Source organism: Miniopterus schreibersii (genome assembly GCF_964146895.1).
Source record: "Miniopterus schreibersii genome assembly, chromosome: 20".
Taxonomy (NCBI): Eukaryota; Metazoa; Chordata; class Mammalia; order Chiroptera; family Miniopteridae; genus Miniopterus; species Miniopterus schreibersii.
Genome location: NC_138122.1, coordinates 25,532,071 through 25,540,992, shown reverse-complemented (window position 1 = coordinate 25,540,992; position 8,922 = coordinate 25,532,071). Strand labels below are relative to the sequence as shown.

General features: G+C 55.2%; 1 long non-coding RNA gene across 5 annotated transcripts; it reads left to right on the top strand.

The window, feature by feature from the left end:
• Positions 1–182: 182 nt before the first annotated feature.
• LOC308550098 lies at positions 183–7,897 on the top strand. 5 transcript variants are annotated; one of them, XR_013997835.1, is made up of 7 exons: positions 183–197; positions 575–759; positions 885–946; positions 2,099–2,210; positions 2,337–2,377; positions 4,083–4,189; positions 6,166–7,897. It is a non-coding gene; the product is annotated as an uncharacterized lncRNA (long non-coding RNA). The 5 variants fall into 5 exon arrangements; XR_013997836.1 differs by lacking the exon at positions 183–197 and having other exon boundaries at positions 571–759; XR_013997837.1 differs by lacking the exons at positions 183–197; positions 885–946.
• The last annotated feature ends 1,025 nt before the right edge of the window (positions 7,898–8,922 follow it).

The window sequence follows — 8,922 nt, the reverse complement described above, 5'->3', positions numbered from 1 at the left end:
GGCCGAGGCTACCCTCCGAGCCGCGCCGTGCGCCTCGGGCCGCCACAACTGTTTCCAAACTGCCAAGGCCGGGGGCGGGCGCGTGGGGGGCTCGGGGGGGACGGGGGCTGGGGGTTTTGGGGGTGTAATTGTGTGTGTGTCTGGGCGCTCGAAGCCGCAGGGGGAGGCAGGACGACTCGAGGCGGGTTGCAATCGAGGTATCTCCGCGCCGGCTTCCTCTTCTCTGCCCGGCGACCCCCTCCCCCTCCCGTCCCCTCCCCTCCCCCTCCCCGGAGGGGGGGGCGCGCAGCACTAGGGAGGGGAAACCAGGATTTTAACCAAATTAGCATTCACATTCCTGGCAGGATGCAGCCCTCGCCTGGACCTGGCTGATAGAACCTTTTCGCTCTGTTTTTATTTTCGGAGAGCAGAGCCTTGTAATTGTCCAGAACACATGCTTCTCTTCTCTCCCCCCGCTCCACCTCCACCTCCACCCCCACCCCCTTCTTCCTCCAGCCACCAACAGAGCAGAGAGTCCCCCCCCCTTTTTTTTTTTTTTTGCATGTATCTTTTCCTTCCCCTTTCTTTATTAAAGGTCCGGGAGTGGCGGCGGCCAATCAGCGCGCGGCTTGCATCTTGCGAGCGCAAGTCGGAGGCTCCGGGGCTCGGCGGGGGGACGCGTGTGCAGCCCCCCGAGCCTCCCGGGGCGGGCGGCCGAGGCGAGCAGCCGCGGGGCCGGGGCTCGGCCGAGGCGTATTTCATATCGGGGCTCTTTTCGGGGTTTGTAATTTGGCCGTGGGGAGGTAATTGGCTGGAGCAGGGCGGCAGGGCGCGGCAGCCAATCAGCGCGCGGCTTCTATGGGGCTTGAGTTATTAGACGCTGATCTCAAAACATCCTTCATCAGACACCAAGGAGAGGCCAACAGATGAGGGGAGCCATTTTTCTGCAATGGAATTAAATGGCCAAGTGGGTTTTTCCTTTGTTGCAAATGGGGAATGCTTTTCCTTTGACTCCACCATCCAGAGTGCAGGACGCCTCAGTGTTGTGTTTTAACATTTGTCAACAGGCTAAAAGGACTCACAGTTGGAAGAATGAAGAAGGCTCCTTTTTTTTTTTTTTTTTTTTTAAAAAAAGATCTGGATATTTCCTTATGACTTGGAATCCATCTTTGTCTTGTGTAACTAGGTCATAGCACACCATTAATGTCAGCAGTTAACAATTTTGAATTCCAAAAAAAACCTAAGTAAATGACATACTTAATTTTTTTAATCTTTTTTTTTTTTCCTTTCTTTTTTTTCTTGGGTGGGTGGTGGTGGGGGGGGAGCTTGGAGCTGTCTTAATCTGTATTCTCTTGACTGAACAATAAATTTTTAAATATATAGTTTCCTCTATTAAACACTTAAACCTGGCCATCTTATTAACTCCTTCTGCTCGCTCTCTCTCTTTTTTTTTTTTTTGGTAACAAGGTAATGTTTTAAATGTATAGCTTTAGGACTAGCGAAATGGCAGCAACAAAAAACTGTAAGCAGTTGTAACTCTTTTTAAGTTCTTAAAAAACCTTTTTACCTTGTAAGTACCCAATCCATTCTGTCCTTAACGCAGTGCAGTTTTCATGTTAATGTTGCTGAGATGTCCTTAATTTTCTGAACCTTCATCTGCATGTCTTGTCTTTGTCGCTCTTGTCTAAAATAAGAAGCCAGTTAAAATGCTTTGAGACGATTTTGCTTTTAGAAAGCTAAGGCTTTAGCTTTCGGAAATGTTTACAGCAATGAATGCTAGTCAGCTTTCTTCCCAGGAACATGTACACTTTTCTTTGAAAAATCGATCTATTTGGGGGGGGGTTAAAAAACAGCTCTGTTTTTCTGGTCTTGGTAGAGGGGTGGGTGAGGGAAAGGAAGACCTCTTTGTGTAAAGAGACGAAAAAGCCGTCACAGGAAACTAGATTAAAACTGGAAAACAAGTCCTGGCTGGTTCGAGCCAAACACCGACGTTGTTAACTCGCGGGGTGTTTGCTATGGTGGTTGGGATGGCCGCGTGTCTTTTTCGCCTTTTGTTTGACCTGACTGTGTGTTTTCGCCTTTTGTCTCTTAATGACGGTCACACCATTGCTATATCCAGAGCAGTAAACAGTCCTCAGCGAAGCCGCCTTTTGCCAACCCAACCCTGGAAAGTTTACAGAAGTGGAAGGAGCAGAAAATGCCATGAGAGTGTAACTTAACCCCCAAAAAAGGTAACAACAACAACAAAGGCACCACCATTTCCCCCAGATACTCCCAACTAAACAGTCCCCCACAAAGATCTTTTCTTTTTCTTTTCTTTTTTTTTTTCCAATAACATCTCCCAAACCTCCGCCCAGCTTCATCTTCCAGACTCCATGGCACCGGGCTGAGCTTACGGGTAAGTTAAAAAAAAAAAAAAGTGCCTTTTGCCCCTTCGAGGAAATGTGTTTTTTTCGAGCAGGCCAAAGGCTGCAAATGTGGGGGAGCCGAGGGGGGACGGTTTCTGGAGCCCGGCCCGGGAGGGGTTGGGGGCCGAGGAGGGCTCTTCAGACCCTTTTTTTTTTTTTTTGCCCCTTCTGCCCGGGAGGCAAGAAAGAGGCTCCCCAGCGCCCCGGGGCGTCCAGGGAGCCGCCTGCGCGCCTCCCTGGCTTTTCCAGGTCTGAGCCTGGGTGGGGAGAAGACATTGAGGTGCTTTGGAGAAGGGGGGACTCAGACGACGAGGACACGTCCCCGCCAGGCCTAGCGCCCCTGTCCCCTCGGGCTGGGGGGGCCTGGCCCGCGTGGCCGGCTCCCGAGGCCGCGGGGCGCGCCTGCGCTGCCCCCGCCACGAAGGACAAAGGCGGGCGTCCATGTTGGCACCGTGACGCAGCACCTCTCCGCGCGGCCCGCGCCCGGCGCCCGGCCGCCGCGCTGCTCGCTCCTCCCTCCCACTCGCCAGTTTTATTTTCAGGTTCAGAGCCGAGCCGCCGGCGGGGCCGGGGCCGGGCGGGCCGGGCTGCGGGGGCTCATGGCGGCCGCGCTCCTCGGCCTCCCTGCCTCCCGCCCTCCTTCCCCGCTGGTCGTTGCGCGCGCCCCGGGCAGGCGGGGGGGTGGGGGTCCCTGGGCAGGACGGGGCTGCGAGGGCACAGCGCCCCCGCGCCGGGACTGGCCGTGGAGGCCGTTTCTCGGGGGTGGGGGGGTGGTTGGGGCCTGGGGGCGTCGCGCGCCTGGGCTTCGGCGCTGCGTCCGCGGGGCGAGGCGCACGGCCCGGCGCCATTTCGCGCGCCGCCCGCGGCTCGGGCGGTGGCGGCCGCTGAGCGCCAGGCGGGAGGGGGAGGGGACGGGGGAGGGGAGGCGGCGCCCACGCCTCGGGCCGCCGCCTGCGTGGACGCCCCTGTCCCGGAGGCCTCGACGTCGAGCCCGGGCTGCGCAGCGCGCTCGGACCCTGCACCCGGGCCAGAGCGCCCCCGCGGGCCTCGGGAGCCCGGCTCCCCTCCGTCCCTCCCTCCCTCCCGCGCAGGAGCCAGTAGCAAAGGGCCACGGAGGCGCCCGCGGCCTCGACGCTGCCCTCTGGACCCAGGCAGCCCTCCCGGCCCTTGGCGCCCAGGCCTGGCTCGCCGCCGTTCTTTGATAGCCGAGCGCAAGGCGCAGGGGGGGCCCCTTTCGCCCCCACTTGGGGCGTGAGGCCCTCTCGGAAGCCACCGACGCGCGAGGTGCGCGTCCAGGGCACGCCCTCCGGCCCTGCGCTCGAGAGGCCGGGGTGGGGGTTGAGCCTGGGAAGGCTGAGCGGGCTTTCCCCGGCCCCCCCCCCCCCAGGCGGAGGGCTCCCGGGTAAACTCGAGTCTCTGGCCTTTGCTGGGGGAGGGGAGGGGATGTGGACGGGGCGGGCCTTTGGAAATGCAGATGAGTCGCCTCCTGCTGCTCGTCGCCCCGGGTGAACCTTGGTGACTCATCCACCCCACCCCCACCCCGGTTAACCATCCCAGAGTAAGGGCGCCTTGGCAGCCTGGAATAGGAGGGCGGCGTTTGTACGGATCCCCTTTCCTCCAGGAGAGCGTGTCTGGTTCGTGGCCATCAACTCCCTAACAAACCCTCCGGCATCTCTTCCCCCCCCCACCCCCCAGGCTCTTGGCCAGAGAAGGGGCCGCGTTGCCGGTACCCCCCGAGCGGACCGCCCTCCTCTGGACAGCAGGAGCAGGCCTAGCTTGACTCTGACAGTCCTCCTACTAAGGTAGGTGTGAGCCCTTTCCCAGCCTGCAAGGGAGATTTGGGGGGCTTTGGCCTGGAGCCCTGAGAAGGCTGACGCCTCAAACCCGCTCGGCTGGTTCTGCAGCCCCTCCCCCCCGCAGATGTGTGGGACCGTGTGTGTGAAATGGGCGGCCTGCCGGGCCATCCATCCCCGCCTGTCAGCCTCTGTTAGGAGTCTGGGGCATGCAATTCTCTGCCGTATTTAGTAGCACAGGAGAGGCCGCACTGGCCGTGTTTCCCAGCGGTGTTCTGTGGGGAGGGGAGGGCCCTGGATGCCTCGGAAAGACACCTCTGCTGCCAGGAAGCCCGGCCCTGCTCTCGCCCTTCCTTCCTGCCCCCGGCCAGGGCCTGTGGGGTGACTGTGTGCTGGTCTCTTCCCCTCGGACGTCTGGCTGCTGGGGAGGTGCAGCACGGGACCTGAGGCCTGGGCCGCTTCCTCTAAGAGGTTTCTTGCCTCTTCTGCTTCCTGGGAATTCCCGGGATTCCCTGCCCACCCCCACGCCAAAACCAGCCCCGTCTCTAAGAGAGTCGCGCAAGCCAGCCGGCCACCTATTTACCTGCTGTTACCTTGCATGGGATGCACAGCATCTGCACACGCGGGGCTGGGTCAGTGATTCTCAAACAGCCTTGCAGCCCAGTCTCACCGTAGAACCCATTCTGGGCCCGTCCTCGAGTTTCTAAATTCCGTAGGTGGGGCCTGAGAACTTGCATTTCTAACAAATCCCTAGTCGGTGCTGATCCTACCACCTGGGGGCCCATTTAGAGAACTTTTGGGCTAGGCAACACCTGGGGTGTTGTGAGGCCAGGAGCGCTCAGTGCTTGGCACAGAGCCGTGGCCTCCTAATCACGGCAGCTCTCTCCTAATCCCCCTCACACGAGCTGTGCCTGCAGTTTCCCATCCCCTTTGTCTCTGGGAAGCTCCCCACAGCTGGAGCCGCTGTGGCCCTTGATTTGACCCCCTCCCCATGTGGTCCCTAGTGCGTGATGACTTTGATGAGCCATTTGGGTCCAGGTGCCACGGATTGCATTGAACTGCCTCCATTTGGCTCACAGCTTGGCTCCCGCAGGGGCTCAGCGCCGCCCACTTTCACGCCACCCCTCGGTGTGAGGGCTACTCTGAGGTTTTGGGGGAGCTTGCAGGGCTTGACCCTCAGGATTTGTTGCGGGCTTAATCAGCGGAGGCCAAGTCAGGCGGCTGTGGGCTCCAGTCTCCAGAGTGCTGGTGACCTTGGGCGAGTCTCCGGTGTAAAATGATAGTGATGCTGTTGTCAGGATTAAGTAGGATTAACCTTTCCCGGAGGAGAGGGAACTTCAGTTCCCCCCAAGGAGTGGGTCCCGCTGGCCGAATGGGAACTTTCGTTCCCACTTCATTTGAGTTATTTCTCACTCCTTCTGTGATGATGGTTGGAGTGCGTAATGATGTCAGGACTATTTATCTCTCAACAAATGTCCCTTTGCTAGCCCGCCCCCCTTTTTCTGGGCAGTATCTATAACAACAAACGTTGTCTTGGAACTCCCCTCCTCGCTCAACACCTCCCCCTTCTGACACGCTGCGCGGGCACTTCCTTATGAGTATCTGACAACGAACTTTTGGCCTTGGATTCCCCTTGCTCAGCACAGGCCCCTTTCGACTGCAAGCTGGCCCTTACTTATCTGAGGAGGATACAACAAGCTTAGGCCTTGGCTTCCCCTCACTGTTGCTCTCTCTTCTGGACTAAGATTTTTTAGTTCCCCTGCTACTTCGATGGTGAACAGTTCCCCCAAAGTTGTCCGAGTGTTATAAGCATTTATTCAAACTCTTCTGATTCTTTGGCTGGCTTTTTATGGGCTGCTCCATTTATTTCGGTATGTATTACTTACATTTCATAATTGAAAATTTTCTCCACGAAGCAATCCTCACTTGGATAAAAATCTTTGTGTGCATATATTTTTGTATTTATTCGCTGCATTTTTACTCAGGAAAATACCACTCTAACAGCACCATGAATTGCAAAAGAAAATTACAAGAGAGTGAAATCACGGAGGAACTTTTCGCAGACAGCGATTCCGACGCACATATTACAGACGACAGTGACAGCTCCGAGGAAGAGGACGGCAGCATCGACCAAGACTTAGCTCAAACTCAGGCAGAGGAGTGGGTGCAAAAGTCAAGGAGCTACGTATTCCAACATCCATTCATGCAACATCCATGAAAAGGGTTTGAATGCAAATGAAGCTCCTAATATCACAGCAAGTTCCTCACCCATGACAGTATTTTTCCTCTATTTTCAAGAAGTTATTCACCTGCTAGTGCTTGAGACAAACAGATATTACTCCCAGTTTATACAGAAAAAGGAAGTTGGATCATCTCCAGAACCCGACATAAAATACTCCGAAATGTGTGCTTTTTTGGCAATTGTGATTCAAATGGGACATGATATCCGAGATTCTCTAAAAGACTATTGGGCACGACTGGAACAGTTTTACACCCCTTTCTATGGTAATGCAATGGCATGCGATAGGTTCTTACACATCCTTAGGTTTTTACATTTCACAAACAATGAGAATGAACCGAACAGGAATGATGAAAGTTATGATAGACTCTGGAAGATAAGAAACCTTTTTGATGTTCTCAGTGAAAAATATTCTAAACTTTACAGGCCTTCAGAGTACCTAGCAGTGGATGAAGTCATTGTTCTTTTCAAAGGCAGAGTGATTTTCAAACAATACATTCCCAAAAAACACAAGAGGTTCGGAATAAAAATCTGTAAGTTGTGTGACTCGGCGGGATATACAGTAGACATGACTGTTCACCTGGGGCAGGACAGGCAGAACGCAGCGCAAGACGTAACAGCTACGCGTGCGACTGTGAAAACTTTGCCGAGAAGGGTGGAAGGAAGGGGGCATAAGCTCATGATGGATAATTTTTTTTCTTCTCCCGAACTTTTCGATGACCTAAGGAAAATAAAAATAAATTGCTGTGGGACAGTTAGAGCAAATCGAATTGGTTTGCCGGAAGAATTCAAAGACAAGAAATTGAAAACGAAACGCGGAGATGTGAAGGTGAGATGCAGACGCGATCTGATGGCGATCATTTGGAGAGATAAATGTCCGTATGCACGTGACAAATACGCACGTGCCACCTGAAGAGGGGAACTTCTGTGATAGCCAGGGGAGAGCTCTGAAACCTGCAGTCATAAAAGACTACAACAAACACATGGGTTACATTGACAAATCCCACAGAATGGCCAATAGTTACTCCATTAGCAGGCGCCCTTGGAAGTGGACGAAAAAGCTATTTCTAAACTCATGGGTTGCCTTTGTTTCTGTAGGGAGCAAGGTGACCCATCGAGATTTTCGGTTGGCGCTCGTGAGAAATCTTTTGGAGGCCGCCGGGGGAGAACCAACCTACTTGCTGCCTCGTAGGCCGGCCCGCTGCCGCCTCGGCCAGCGTCGTGCGCCTCATTCGCCTGGACGCCAGAGGCACGAGCACTGGATAGAGAGAGGAAGGCAGGCCAGGCGCCGCTTACCCTCGCTTCGCGGCAAAGAGTCGCACTGTTTTTCGGTGCTCGAAGTGCAACGTAGGCCTGTGTGTAGACAACTGTTTCAAATTATTTCACACAAAAACAATTTAGAATAAAAAGAACTTTTTGAAGACCCTTTCCAAGAGTGAAACGTTAAGAAAACGTAATAATAAAAAAGGAAATGTTTATTTTTTGTATTGAAAAAACGTAATTTAAATTGTAAATGTCACTTGTATATTTTTTAACATCAGTAACATGTATTAAGGGGGCAGGCCACACTTGGAGGCCTCACACCCGTGGGCCTCCACTCCAGCGGCTGGAGGGCGTGGAGGTCGGGCTGCCTTCCAGCTCCTCCCCCACCTGCCCACCCGGGAGCACGTGGCTGGGCCTCAGGGCGAAGGGGAAGGCTGGGACGCAGCTTCCTTCTCCCACCCCTGTAGTTTGATTTGGGATGGTGGCCTGCCCCCTGCTCTATGATCAGTCACGATTTGGGGGTCACAACCCCCCTCAGTATAAATTACCCAAGGTCAGGAAGTCACCACAGGCAGCCAGGACGGGGTTCCAGGTGTCTTGACTAACAGCCAGGGCCTGTGTCCATGGCACCCCGTTGCCCCAGCTGTCGGGTTATTTTGGGCTCCCTCCCGTGCCAGCTGTCTGCTGGCATCACGGCTGGAGCTGGGAAAGCAGTCTGGTTGAAAGGAATCCACGTGGTGCTCTTGGCTCCTTCTGGCCACCATGCCTTGGCCTCTCCAGTCCCAGATAAGCTGGGTTAGGTCCGTCTTGTCCTTTGCTGGGGACAAGGGGGTGCACCCCACCGCCCCTGGCACCAGTCTCTACCTCCTCACCTGTCGTGAGGGGAGGGGGAAAGCTCTTTGTAAAAGCTGATGGGCCTCTTCCCTCCGACACTCCCCTCAGGCCTGAGGCCTGGGGTTTAGTAAGTTAAGCTCTGCCATTGACCAGTCAACTCTCAATCCTCGCTTAACCGGTCAGCCTCCTGAGAGTTTCCGGTGTCCCTCAGGGTAGGGCCCTGGTGGCTTCCAGGGCAGGGGTCTTTCCCTGCAGTGGGCCTCAGATTGTCCAATAATTGATTTGAACCCTCCCCGTTCAGCAGCTGCCTGGAGGGCCACAGCCAGTTCTTCCACTCCCGCCCTGGGACCAATTAGGGAGCAATTAGGTGCTAAACTGTGGTCTGGGTGTGATTCTTGGAAGAGAG